The 15,407-nt window shown below is 39.5% G+C and overlaps 1 protein-coding gene across 3 annotated transcripts in view; it reads left to right on the plus strand.

Annotated features, from left to right (window-relative positions):
- The window catches only part of LOC140195487 (threonine synthase-like 1), a 99,025-nt gene that overhangs the window by 66,036 nt on the left and 17,582 nt on the right, over positions 1 to 15,407 (plus strand). The window contains exons 1-2 of one of the 3 annotated variants that reach the window (XM_072253858.1): positions 5,761 to 6,170; positions 10,912 to 11,001. The exons of 1 other annotated variant lie outside the window; for it this stretch is intronic. The gene's annotated coding sequence lies outside the window, so the exon portion shown is untranslated. Of the gene's footprint in view, positions 1 to 5,760; positions 6,171 to 10,911; positions 11,002 to 15,407 lie in introns of those variants that run through there. One more of the 3 variants, XM_072253857.1, reaches the window with a different exon arrangement.

A 15,407-nucleotide genomic window follows, 5' to 3' on the forward strand; every position in this document is an offset into this window, starting at 1 on the left:
AATTTCAGATGATGACAAGGAGGTGTATGGGAGTGAGGAAGATCACCTAGTTGAGTGGTGTCGCAACACAAGTCTTGCACTCTTAATCAGTAAGACCAAAGAATTGAATGTGGACTTCAGAAAGGGGAAGCCGAGGGAACACACACCAGTCATCATTGAGGGATCAGCAGTGGAAAGGGTCTCAAGTTCCTGAGTCTTAACCTCTCTTTAGATTTACTCTGAACCCAATATATTGTTGCAATTACAAAAGAGGCATGACAGCAACGGACTGTCAGAATCAGAATCAGAATCAGGTTTATTGTCACTGGAACGTGTCCATAAGACCATAAGACCATAAGACAAAGGAGCAGAAGTCGGCCATTCGGCCCATCGAGTCTGCTCTGCCATTTTATCATGAGCTGATCCATTCTCTCATTTAGTCCCACTCCCCCACCTTCTCACCATAACCTTTGATGCCCTGGCTACTCAGATACCTATCAATCTCTGCCTTAAATACACCCAATGACTTGGCCTCCACTGCTCCAGTGGCAACAAATTCCATAGATTCACCACCCTCTGACTAAAAAAATTTCTTCGCATTTCAGTTCTGAATGGGTGCCCTTCAATCCTTAAGTCATGTCCTCTTGTACTAGACTCCCCCATCATGGGAAACAACTTTGCCACATCCACTCTGTCCATGCCTTTCAACATTCAAAATGTTTCTATGAGGTCTCCCATTCTTCTAAACTCCAAACTGTCTAAACTGTCATGAAATTTGTTAACTTAGCAGCAGCAGTTCAATGCAATACATAATATAGAAGAAAAATAAATAAATAACTAAATAAATCAATCAATTACAGTATACATATATTTAATAGATTGAAAATAATGCAAAAAACTGAAATAATATATATTAAAATAGTGTTCAAGGGTTCAATGTCCATTTAGGAATCGATGGCAGAGGGGAAGAAGCTATTCCAGAATCACTGAGTGTGTGCTTTCAGGCTTCTGTACCTCCTACCTGATGGCAACAGTGAGAAAAGGGCATGCCCTGGGTGCTGGAGGTCCTTAATAATGGACGCTGCCTTTCTGAGACACCGCTCTCTGAAGATGTCCTGGGTACTTTGTAGGCTAGTACCCAAGATGTAGCCAACTAAATTACAAACCTCTGCAGCTTCTTTTGGTCCTATGCAGTAGCCCCACCCCACCCCACCATACCAGACAGTGATGCAGCTGGTCAGAATGCTCTCCACAGTACATCTATAGAAGTTTCTGAGTGTATTTGTTAGCATACTAAATCTCTTCAAACTCCTAATGATGTATAGTCGCTGCGCTGTCTTCTTTATAACTACATTGATATGTTGGGACCAGGTTAGATCCTCAGAGATCTTGACACCCGTGAACTTGAAACTGCTCACTCTCTCCACTTCTGATCCCTCTATGGGGATTAGTATGTGTTCCTTCATCTTACCTTTCCTGAGGGCAACAATCAGCTCTTTCGTCTTACTGATGTTGAGTGCCAGGTTGTTGCTATGATAGCACTTCACTAGTTAGCATATCTCACTCCTGTACGCCCTCTCGTCACCATCTGAGATTCTACCAACAATGGTTGTGTCATCAGCAAATTTATAGATGGTATTTGAGCTATGCCTAGCCACACAGTCATGGGTATATAGAGGGTAGAGCAGCAGGCTAAGCACACACCCCTGAGGTGCACCAGTGTTGATCATCAGCGAGGAGGAGATGTTAGATCGTGGACTTCCGGTGATGAAGTCGAGGATCCAATTGCAGGGGGAGGTACAGAGGCCCAGGTTCTATAACCTCACAATCAGGATTGTGGAAATGATGGTATTAAATGCTGAGCTATAGTCAATGAACAGCATCCTGACATAGGTGTTTGTGTTGTCCATGTGGTCTAAGGCCATATGAAGAGCCATTGAGATTGCGTCTACCATTGACCTATTGTGGCGACAGGCAGATTGCAATGGGTCCAAATCCTTGCTCAGGCAGGAGTTTTTTTGATATTTTTGAGTTTTCCAGTGCCATCTTTGAACATTACTGTGGTGTCATCCAGTACCTTTCTTAATTTACTTTCAGTTGACTCTATTTCTATTGCAGAGGATGTGGCATGCAAATGGTGGATGTCCCTCCAATCAAGTCTCAGCCACTCACAACCCCACAATGCTGGCCTTCTTTTTGTGACCATATACAAGCCCAATGTGGCTTGTTGGTTGTTGTATCTCACTGTTACAAATGTCATTCCCGAATGAATTATCTTTTCTCCAGTATAAATTCTTAGTTAGATTTTTGCAGGCTTCAGTTCAGTATCTTTGAAATGTGTTTCAAACTCATTTTGTGAAACCCCCGAGCCAGTGTCCAATTCCATTTACTTTTCCATTCACTTCTGGTGTAAGGCATATTGCTTGTCTATTGTTAATTTTACAATATAAATCTCAAGTCTAGCCAGTCTTGTGTCATTAATCATTATCAGATTTTTGATCAACAGCATGCAGATTAGTGCTCTTTTTGAAACTGCCACTTGACTTTTTATTTTTATCTCTTCCCCGCACAGTGCATTTAATTTTGTCTGCTCAATACACTCTTTGTATATGTTCTACTTTGTTTGTGTCCTACTTTTCTGTAGGTTTTGTCTGGTGAATGTGAGATCCTGACACAATGGTAACACAATTTGTTTGGCCAGGTCAGTTTCTGTTTAGTTGTTTCAATTTTGTTCACGGTCACTTTCATTCCTGACTGCAACTCAATTGTGTCTCTGTCCATGGTTTCCAGAGATACAGCGACTTCAACTGCTCTTTTAAATGTGAGTTGTGCTTCACTTAGGAGCTGTTTTTGAATGCTGTCTTGTAAGATTCCACAAACTAAATGATCTCCTAGTGCATTATTATTCCCAACACCAAACTGACAACGCTCAGACAATCTCTTCAATTCAGCCACATAAGCTGAAATAAACTCTCCTTTCTTTTGATTTGGCTTATGAAACCTAAAGTGTTCTGCAGTTGTGAGCCCCTGTGAGCCTCTGTGGCCAGCCTTAGAGTTTTGGGCTCCTAGGTTTCTGGAGCACCTGTTTTTATTGTTAAACCCTTGTGCTTTCTCTTTAATCTTTTCAAGTTTATTTTGACTGGCATGCATTTTCCATGTTCTGTGATTATTTAAAACTGACTCCCGATTAGTGCTTACCACAGGATCCTTGTGTTGAGAATGATTTGCCTTGCTATGTTGCTTGGTCACACCACCAATCTGCTGGAGTTCCTATGTACAACTTCTTGTTTCCGTCTTTACGTGGAAGTCTGTTGTTCCACCGCACCTTCGTTCAGTTGTTGCCAGCACATACCGTGACAGCAATCAACAATGATTTTGATTCTAAATGTTCCTGCATTATTTTCACAATATCAGCAAAGCTCATTTTAGCTGGTTTGGTTGGAGTAGTTAAACTTCTAAGCAAACTGTATGTCTTTCCACCCAATGCACTCAGCAAAACTGGCACTCACTTTTCACTGGCTATTTTATTTGCTTTAAAATACTGCTCAATTCACTCAGTATACAATATCCAGTTATCCCTTGTGCAATCAAACATGTCTATCTTTTTGATGTACCAGCCATTTCTGCTTTTTATTTTATTTGTGATTATTATCATCCAGTACTCACTGTTTATGAACTTGTGAATTTAATTTGTTTTCTGCCTTTTTAACCTGACCCTCTCTCTCCTTTTCCAAAGAAACTACATGCTGCACTTTGTTTTAAAACTCAAATGACGTGCTGTGCTTCAACAGGTATGTAGTCATCTCGGGTTTGTTTTAAAACTACCTCATTGCCACTCCTATGTTTTGTAATTCCAAAAGTTAATTGAAAGAAAAACACAGGAGCCTGAAGATAACTCATGTACATTTACTTTTTCCTTTAGTGTGGCATGCGCATATAATATGGTGGCATAGTGACATATGCCATTCATGTACTTTGAAGATACAACCCATAATGAGTTATGTAATCAACAAAGAGCACTTAATCAAATAATATATTTACAACAGTACTGAAATATTAAATATCCAACATGGACCCTCTGTTATAAGGAAATTACATTCCTACAAAATAGCCCATGTCATGATTTTTTGTAATCATCTGTGTGTATATCAAGAAACACAAGTGAAAATATAGTAAACTGGATTTTTTTATTTCTTGTCTCCACATAAATTGTGAGATTGAAATTTTATTCCATCTCACAAAGTTACACTGTGTGGCTTGGGAGTTGGGTGAGTTGTTGTCCTTTGCACACTGTTAGTGCAGTCTTTCATTGATTCTATTATGGTTATTCGATTTATGCAAGAAAATCAATCTCAGGGTTGTATATGGTGACATACAAGTATTTTGATCATAAATTTACTTTGAAAAATTTCTGTAACCTGAATGGTTGTATCATTTGGAGCTCCCAGTATAGATGGACATAGAAATTAACATGAACATGGTAAGCCTAAGGGCCCATTTCTGTGCTACACAACTCAATGACTTTACAGACCAAATTGGCATTGATAGAATATACTTGGCACCGTTTTTTAGAAAATTATAATGATTTAGAGTTAAACAACATGGAAATAGGCTCTACAGTCCAACTGATCCACGCTGACCAAGATATCCACTTGTAGATTAGATTAGATTCAACTTTATTGTTGTTGTGCGCGGTACAGATACAAAACCAATGAAATGCAATTAGCATCTGACCAGAAGTGCAAAAGAATAGTATTATTTACAAAATAACTGCAAATAAAAAGTAAGTGCTACATCATACAAATATAAAAGTACTGAGACAGTCCAATATGGGTGCAATACTGCTTAGCGCTGTGATGTGAGGTTCAGCAGAGTCACAGCCTCAGGGAAGAAGCTCTTCCTGTGCCTGCTGGTGCGGGAGCAGAGCTCCTGTAGCACCTACCGGATGGGAGGAGAGTAAAAAGTCCATGGTTAGGGTGAGATGCATCCTTGATAATGCTTTTCGCCCTGCCCAGGCAGTGTTTATGGTAGATGTTCTCAATGGTGGGCAATTAGGTGCCGATAATCCGCTGGGCAGTTTTCACCACACGTTGGAGTGCTTTGTGGTCCGATACGGGACAATTGCCATACCACACTGAGATGCAGTTGGTGAGTATGCTCTCAATGGTACGGCGGTAAAAGTCCGTCAGTATCCTGGGACAGAGGTGAGCTTTCTTGATGCTCTGCAGGAAATAAAGGTGCTGTTGCGCCTTTTTGATCAGGATGGAGGAGTTCAGGGACCAGGTGAGATCATCGGAAATGTGGACACCAAGGAATTTGAAGCTTGATGTACTAGTCCCATTTGCCTGTATTCGGCACATATCCCTTAAAACCTTATCCATGTTCAAATATAATTGTACCCACCCCACTACCAGCTCATTCCATATACCCACCATCCTCCGAGGAAAAACTTGCCCTTGGAACTCTTTTAAATCTTTCTCCCCTCACCTTAAATCTATCCTTCTAGTTTTAGACGATTCTGTCTATTTTTCTCAATTTTATGACAGATTCTTCAATGATAAAGACAAGATCACACGGAATGATCTTATTAAGATATTAGAAATTTAGGACCACATTCAGCACTTAATAAAGGCAATGCGCCACAGCTGGACAACCAAATAGGGAAAGTAGAGTTAAAGGATAGAAAATAATTGAGCAGTAACAGACATTTGATGAGGTATCTATCAGTTTTAAACAGAAGTATATGCCATCGAGCGATGGGAGCGTTATGTCTGAGAAGGTGAACGGACCATGGCGAATTAAGTAAATGAATGATGGTATTAAATGGAAAGAAAAGGCAAATAATGTTGTTGAATATTAATGATCGGCGAGAGAGAGTGAACGAAGGGAATAAAAAACCCCAGCCGCCAGCCCACCCCAACCAGGAAGTGTATCGCGAGTCAGAGCCAGCCGGCCGGCCGACCTCGAGAAACCGCTGTCTGTCTGAGGCTTCACGGTGTGGCCAGGCTGGCGCAGGACCCGGCGACAACTCCAGCGCGGAGCCCACCACCCAACCACGATCTGCTGTGAGGAGGATCCCCGCCTGGCAGTTCTGTTTTTCGCAGCTGTTTACTTAGTCCAGCTTCGAGTTTTACTTCCGCAGCCTCCCGGTTTCCCCAGGGCCTCTCGAATTCATCGCTGGCTGTTAACTGGTAACTAGCTAGTGTTCAGTAAATAACCACTGTGTACTAACACATCACGCTAACTAATTGATAATTGATAACTGTGGGCTGCGAAATAATATGTATTTAATTCCTTTTCAATAATTACTGACTGTGGCCTAACTAAAAGTTTGACGTTAGGTAACTGCTCCCACCACATTAGCTGTTAAGTAATTACATAATGTGCTGATATTAATTATGTACCTCTAGTTCATCGATAAACCACCTGCTAATTACCATTATTGTGCATAAATCAGTTAAGCCATTTCATTAACCTTTCATTAATTAAATACCTATAAGCTACTTACTGCTCCACATTTATTAATTGCTCAACAGTTAATAACTGTCTGCTAAATACATAATGGATAACAGGTACTATCAATAAATTAGCAAATCTGCTAATTAACTCCACAATATGACTACTTGTGAAGCTGATTAATTAGAAAACTATTAACTAATCTGTTAACTACCTGCTGCTGGGAAATGACCTGCTGTTTTGGTAATTACCATCTCAAACTCAGTAGTTAGCTCCTTCCAGCAGATGATCTGCTGCTCAGTAATTACTAAATATGATAGCAATTTGCTGTTGTCTGCTATCAACTCAGTTTCTACTGATCTACTTGTCAATAAGTACTAGCTATAATTAAGTAATTAGCTACATACTAGTTAGTAATTAATTATTACTTGCTAACTGACTACTACTGCCTCCTAACGGAGTCAATGACTTATGAGAATTTGGAAATGTTAGAAATTAAATGTGTTGTAAATTGTAAGGAAACAGGAAGGTGAGGGAAAATGGTGAGACTATCTGATGAGGTGCTTGTGTTCATCATGCTGCTGTCTCTCTTCCCAAGACCCCTTTTTTTTCCACCCACCTCTCCTATTTCTTTGCCTCTACTCATCCTACCTTTCCCTCATAAGGACAGCTTTTACATTCTGTGGTATCCAATAATATTGGTGTTCTATTACAATTTACAGTGGGAGTGGAATCACAGTTGACTCAATTTTTTTTGTATAAAAGGACTTAACTACATATTTTTAATCATAATGTGATTGTATCATGCCCTTAACATCTTTATGTTGTAACATTAATTTTTTAAGTTCTGTGTTAAACATTTTGAATGTTATGATTGTTAAATTATGTACATTAGTTTATAAATCATTACTGAATTTCTTGAGGGTTGTTAGCATTTTTAAGGCATTGTAAGCTGTCTAGTACAAATCGGGTCAAAAAGGGGTGGCAGATTATGAGTCTTTGATCTTCATGCTGTTGAAATATGTTTTTTCATCTACTTTAATACTACCATGTTACCAGGTTTCTATGTTCCTTCCAAGTTTCTGGTTTTTCCATATCTGGTCCTTTTCCAGAAATCCTTCAAGACTTTAAATGGGTTTTTAAAAGTGTGGTGCAAAGAATTGGACATTTCTTCACTTGAGGCCTAATCCATGACTGAAAAGCAGGATCATTTCCTTATTTTCAGTCCCCTTTATTTTGCATCCCCAAGAAGCACACATGCTATCTGTGGTCTGTCAAAGCCTAACTCCATTATGTAAGCCTGGGGGGTTTCTTTTAATTTATTTCTTTTAAAATTCTAATATTTAGCTTCTATTACAGCTCATTATTCCTGTCAGTCACATTGCTCTGTATTAAATTTCTCCTGTCATGTTTACCAATTTCACCCATCTGTTTCTGCCTTCCTGGAGCTTGCTGCTTGCTATCTTTACCTCCTCTTCCACATGGTATATTATGGGTATTATCGTTTGGCTGAAGAAGGAGAATTTAAATATTTTTCCCTTAGTGAATAGATGTTTGAATATATATTTAGAGAATTGTTTCTAGTGATGTTTGCACATTGACTATTATAATATCTAAATAAATAACACTTGATTATCTAATCATGACTTTGGACCCAAATGTCACACAAGATTGTGAGGTTCAGATAGTTAGTCTGATTATGTGCAGTTAAGTACATTAAATCATTTTATAAGCTTACATGGGTAGTACTAAATTTCTGCTAATATTGTCCAGCCTCTTTAATTGAAAATGAATGTAAGTGGGTCTCTGTCTATTAAATGATATGGTATAGTGATTCCTGGGCTTGTATTTACCATTTTAAATTTATACATTAAGATTGTCAGTGAAATTTAGCTTTATTGCTCTTTTTATACATTTACCACTCTCTACTAATTTTATAATAAGGCATTTGTATGAAAATGGAGAAAGTAATGAGACAAAGGCTATTAAGTCATAGAGTTGTACTGCACAAAAATAGGCTATTTGAACTGCTGCATCCATTTTGTTCCATTTGCCCAGCTACACTTGTTCCATTTGTCCACCTTAGTTATGTATCTTTTTATACCTAGCCTATTTTATTTCCTGTCTAAATATCTCTTAAATATAGTGATACTATCTGATTCATCTCTGGGAGCAAGTCATCTCTGGGAGGAAATTAAGAACCTGGTGGCACGGTGCGAAGACAGTAACCTATCCCTCAACGTCAGCAAGACAAAGGAATTGGTTGTTGACTTCAGAAGGAGTAGCGGACCGCACGACCCAATTTACATCGGTGGTGCGCAAGTGGAACAGGTCAAAAGCTTTAAGTTCCTTGGGGTCAATATCACAAATGACCTGACTTGGTCCAACCAAGCAGAGTTCGCTGCCAAGAAGGCCCACCAGCGCCTTTACTTCCTGAGAAAACTAAAGAAATTTGGCCTGTCCCCTAAAACCCTCACTAATTTTTATAGATGCACCATAGAAAGCATTCTTCTAGGGTGCATCACAACCTGGTATGGAAGTTGTCCTGTCCAAGACCGGAAGAAGCTGCAGAAAATCATGAACACGGCGCAGCACATCACACAAACCAATCTTCCGTCCTTGGACTCACTTTACACCGCACGCTTTCGGAGCAGTGCTGCCAGGATAATCAAGGACACGACCCACCCAGCCAACACACTTTTCGTCCCTCTTCACTCCGGGAGAAGGCTCAGGAGCTTGAAGACTCGTATGACCAGATTTGGGAGCAGCTTCTTTCCAGCTGTGATAAGAGTGCTGAATGGATCCTAACCCGGATCTGGGTGTACCCTCTAAATATCCAAACCTGCCTCTCTGTTTTTTTTTTTTGCACTCCCTTACTTCCCATTTTTCTATTTTCTACTTATTTATAATTTAAATTTTTAATATTTACTATCGATTGGTAATCCAGGGAGCGGGAAGCGCAGCATCAAATATCGCTATGATGATTGTACGTTTTAGTATCAGTTGTTTGGCGACAATAAAGCATAAGGTCTAAATATCAACCACTATTGAAATCTTAAAAAAAATCTTCAAATCTCCTTAAAAATAAATAAGAAGCTTTATTTGTTCCATGTACATTGAAACACAGAGTGAACTGCATTGTTTCTGTCAAATCAAATCACCAAGCATTGTACTAGGCATCCTTGGCTACTGTTACCACACTTCTGATGCCAACTGTGCATAGCCACAAGTCACTCATCTGAACCTGTAGAATGTGGAAGCATTCTGGGGAAGTCCATGCCATCACAGGGAGAACATACAAACTTCTTGCAGACGGTGGCAGGAATTGAACCCTGAACTGTGTAAGCTGGTACCATAAAGCAATGTACAGTACTAACTGCTATGCTACTGTGCCTTTAAAGCTCCTTCAGCTTGTCTTAAACCAATGCCTTGTTTCTGATGCTTCTACCATGGGGGGAATAATTCTATCTGCCCAATTCATGCTTCTAATTTTATATGTATTTGTCAGGTCACCTCACAGCTTCCTTGTGTCCACTGAAAACAAACATAACCAATCCAGTCTATCCTTGCAACTGAAGTCCTCAATCCAGGCAATATGCTGGTGTATCTCCCCTGTACTCTCTCTAGTCCAAACATTCTTCATAGGTGACCAGAACTGCATACAGTACTCTGAGTATGGCCTAACAAGTAAGTCAGCATAATATTCTAACTTTAATATCTTGTGTCCTGGCTGATGAAGGAACACATGCCACCTCTCTATCACCGTATCTTCCTTTTTTTTTGCTGCATTCAAATACATAAGTCCTTGAAACCCACATTAACATTCCTTAGCACTCTACCATTTGCTAAATATGCCCTTTCCGTATTCGACTTCCCAAAATGCATCACATTGCACTTGTCTGAGATTAAATTGAATCTGTCAACACTTTGCCTAGCTTTCTATCTGCTCTATATTCTGATGTATCTTTAGATAAACTTCCTCCATTATCCACAACACCACTAACTTTTGTATCAGCAGTATATTGGAAAAGACATGATTTTAGGGGGATGGGACTAGAATCGGAAAATAAACTGGAATAATTTACTGACATACAGAGATGTACAACAACAGCAAGAGCCATTCGAACAGTGATTAATGGAGTGTAGGAAAATGTATTAAACTAAAATGCAAGAACAGACCAGAAATAACTTACCAGGATTGAATGAGCAAGACAGATATGAAATTTAAGGAAAAAGCATGTACTTGGTATGTGGACAAAGGAACTATAAATTCCAATATAAAAGAATTCCAATGGGAGTATAAAGAAAAAATACCAGTCCATTTGTTATACAAGTCCATTTGCCACAGAATATAAAAAGAAATAAAATACTCTCAAAATACAAAAATAACAGTGAAATCAGAGCAAATAGAGCTTTATCATACTGGGCATGAGGTGAAAAGATAACAGAAGTCAATTCACTTTTCTCATCTTCAAGGTGCTGTTTGAAGCCAAAGTTATCCCAAATCAGGCCAACTACTTGATGCATTCACAATTTTTAAGGTCATGTTTCCCTCCAACTTTGAAAGTAAGTTCTGTGAATAATGCAAGTTATGCACATATGATTCTTTCTTTCTAATGGTATGGCAAGAAATTGGCAAATAGCATTGTGCTACATTATTTTAGTAGCAGTTTTAAGAGTGCAGAACTAAGAGGTCCACTTACAACTTACTGTCTTTAAAGAAAGTATTTTGGCATCTAATTATTTTGGATTGTGGTAACCATTGTGTGCTGAGAATTAATTCTCTGGCAAATCCAAGCACAGCTTTACTAACATAGTAATTATCTTTTAAAACTAATTCTCATTTCCAAATGAAATACTAATGAGATGTAAAAAGAAAAATCAATCTTATGTAAGATGGTCTTTGCATTTTATGCAGAAGGTTAATCTTTCAAATACACAACAAACTGTAGTCAGATATAAAAAAGTGAACCAATTTTAAGAAGGCAGTATGAATTATTCATAATAATCATGGTTAATTAGCCTGTCAAATGAGTCATTGGTTAATTTAATTCTAAAGTAGTTAAAAATATCTCTTATCCCCAGGATCATGTTAGAGGGATTTCCAGAAGTGATTGCCTGACAGCATTATTTGGGATTTGAAGTTCAAAGGTTCATTTATTATCAAAGCATGTATCCATATACAACTCTGAAATTCATCTTCTCCAGGTAGCCACGAAACCAAAAGAAAGAACATGAAAGTCATACAGAGAGAAACATCAAACCCACTTCTCCCCCTGCAGAAAAAAAATGGTAACATGATCAACCCCCAAAACCATTCCCTTCATACAACCCCTCCCAAAAAAAACAAGCCCTCTTCCACACACTAAAAAACTAACAGAACATTTACCGGAATGATTTGAGCAATTTGTAACTGCTGGCTCAAATCATTCCTGTAAATGTTAATATAATAGAGTTGAAAGATGCTATCAATTTTCATTTTGCAGTATTGAGGTCAACAGCAGGTGGTGTCGGAACCAGGATTGTTGGAAGTCTGGATGAGGCAAATCTGTGGTCTTCCCTTTCCTGATACATCTCTTGAATATAAACTCTGATGCTTTTGTTTTAATGAGTCACAGTAACCATATATTATAACCTTTTAGTCAGCCCATGTTTCGTGTTTTATTGAAATGCCAACTATAAGTTTGAAAATTAATTCTGTAGCATTGAATAAAGTGCAATCTTTATGCTGTGAGGGTCAGAGGAAAGGTTTTGCAATTTTATACTGCCTTTTCATCTTTTTGTCAGAACACTAAAGTGCTTTAAACCTTTGTCTAATTTCTAATGTCAGAACTGAATGTATATGGCAGTGCCTGATCATCAGCTGTGAGATAAGTGACCAGGTAATTTCGGCACGGACTAGAAGGGCTGAGATGGCCTGTTTCCGTGCTGTAATTGTTGTAATATGGTAACCGGAGTTGACAGAAAGCTCGACATTAATGTCATCTATTTCCCACATGACATCTCTCCCCCCATCTCCTCCTGGATAAAGCAAGGATAAAATTTCCTATTCCTCGCTTTCTATCACACCAGCATCTAGTGTATATTCAACAGATCGCCCTCACAATTTCTGCCACCTTCAATGGGTCTCCAGCACCAGATACGTCTTCCCTATCCTTCCTATTTCAGCATTCCAAAGGAATGTTCCCTTTACAATTCCCTAGTCCAATCTTTCATCACCAGTTACTTCTCTTCTGATGGCACTTTCTCAAGCAACTTCAAGTGGGTACAACACCTTTTCCTTTACCTCTTGCCTTTCCACCATTCGGATATCAAAACAAACGAGACCATGATTGCCTGCATTTCTTCCAAGCTAGTGTACTGTAATTGCTGCTGACAATATAGTCTCCTCTGCATTCGACAAAGAGAATAAAATTGTATGATCTCTTTTAATTCTGTGCCAGTATTACTGATAACCTAATGTAGAATTAGTCTGTGTTCAGTCCAGAGCTTCCTGATAACTCCCTTATTATTTTTCTATCCCATTCCCACACTGATTGGTCCACTTATGGCCTATACACTTTTAAGTGAGGACCAGTGTTAAATTAACTTACAGTATTTTATCTTTCATAGAAACATAGAAAATAGGTGCAGGAGTAGGCCATTTGGCCCTTCGAGCCTGCACCACCATTCAGTATGATCATGGCTGATCATCCAACTCAGAACCCTGTACCAGCCTTCCTTCCATCCCCCCTGATCCCTTTAGCCACAAGGGCCATATCTAACTCCCTCTTAAATATAGCCAATGAACTGGCCTCAACAGTTTCCTGTGGCAGAGAATTCCACAGATTCACCACTCTCTGTGTGAAGAAGTTTTTCCTAATCTCAGTCCTAAAAGGCTTCCCCTTTATCCTCAAACTGTGACCCCTCGTTCTGGACTTCCCCAACATCGGGAACAATCTTCCTGCATTTAGCCTGTCCAATCCCTTGAGGATTTTATATGTTTCAATAAGATCCCCCCTCAATCTTCTAAATTCCAATGAGTATAAGCCTAGTCGATCCAGTCTTTCATCATATGAAAGTCCTGCCATCCCAGGAATCAATCTGGTGAACCTTTTTTGTACTCCCTCTATGGCAAGGATGTCTTTCGTCATATTAGGGGACCAAAACTGTACACAATACTCCAGGTGTGGTCTCACCAAGGCCTTGTACAACTGCAGTAGTACCTCTCTGCTCCTGTACTCGAATCCTCTTGCTATGAATGCCAGCATACCATTGGCCTTTTTCACCACCTGCTGTACCTGCATGCCCACTTTCAATGACTGGTGTATAATGACACCCAGGTCTCGTTGCACCTCCACTTTTCCTAATCGGCCACCATTAAGATACTAATCTGTTTTCCTGTTTTTGCCACCAAAGTGGATAACCTCACATTTATCCTCATTAAATTGCATCTGCCATGAATTTGCCCACTCACCTAACCTATCCAAGTCACCCTGCATCCTCTTAGCATCCTCCTCACAGCTAACACTGCCGCCCAACTTCGTGTCATCTGCAAACTTGGAGATGCTGCATTTAATTCCCTCATCAAAGTCATTAATATATATTGTAAACAACTGGGGTCCCAGCACTGAGCCTTGTGGTACCCCACTAGTCACTGTCTGCCATTCTGAAAAGGTCCCGTTTATTCCCACTCTTTGCTTCCTGTCTATCCACATCAATACCTTACCCCCAATACCGTGTGCTTTAAGTTTGCACACTAATCTCCTGTGTGGGACCTTGTCAAAAGCCTTTTGAAAATTCAAATATACCGTATCCACTGGTTCTCCCCTATCCACTCTACTAGTTACATCCTCAAAAAATTCTGTGAGAGTCATCAGACATGATTTTCCTTTCACAAATCCATGCTGACTTTGTCCAATGATTTCACCGCTTTCCAAATGTGCTGTTATCACATCTTTGATATCTGACTCTAGCATTTTCCCCACCACCGATGTTAGGCTAACCGGTCTATAGTTCCCCGGTTTCTCTCTCCCTCCTTTTTTAAAAAGTGGGGTTACATTAGCCACCCTCCAATCCTCAGGAACTAGTCCAGAATCTAAAGAGTTTTGAAAAATTATCACTAATGCATCCACTCTTTCTTGGGCTACTTCCTTAAGCACTCTGGGATGCAGACCATCTGGCCCTGGGGATTTATCTGCCTTTAATCCCTTCAATTTACCTAACACCACTTGCCTACTAACATGTATTTCCCTCAGTTCCTCCATCTCACTGGACCCTCTGTCCCCTACTATTTCCGGAAGATTATTTATGTCCTCCTTAGTGAAGACAGAACCAAAGTAGTTATTCAGTTGGTCTGCCCTGTCCTTGCTCCTCATAATCAATTCACCTGTTTCTGTCTGCAGGGGACCTACATTTGTCTTAACCAATCTTTTTCTTTTCACATATCTATAAAAGCTTTTACAGTCAGTTTTTATGTTCCCTGCCAGTTTTCTCTCATAATCTTTTTTCCCTTTCCTAATTAAGCCCTTTGCCATCCTCTGCTGGACTCTGAATTTCTCCCAGTCCTCAGGTGAGCCACTTTTTCTGGCTAATGTATGCTTCTTCTTTGGAATTGTTACTATCCCTAATTTCCCTTGTCAGCCACGGGTGCACTACCTTCCTTGATTTATTCTTTTGCCAAACTGGGATGAACAATTGTTGTAGTTCATCCATGTGATCTTTAAATGCTTGCCATTGCATATCCACTGTCAACCCTTTAAGTGTCATTTGCCAGTCTATCCTAGCTAATTCACGTCTCTTACCTTCAAAGTTACCCTTCTTTAAGTTCAGAACCTTTGTTTCTGAATTAACTATGTCACGCTCCATCTTAATGAAGAATTTCATCATGTTATGGTCACTGTTACCCAAGGGGCCTCATGACAAGATTGCTAATTAACCCTTCCTCATTGCTCAATACCCAGTCTAGAATAGCTTGCTCTCTAGTTGGTTCC

The sequence above is a fragment of the Mobula birostris genome, chromosome 3, assembly GCF_030028105.1.
Source record: "Mobula birostris isolate sMobBir1 chromosome 3, sMobBir1.hap1, whole genome shotgun sequence".
NCBI lineage: Eukaryota > Metazoa > Chordata > Chondrichthyes > Myliobatiformes > Myliobatidae > Mobula > Mobula birostris.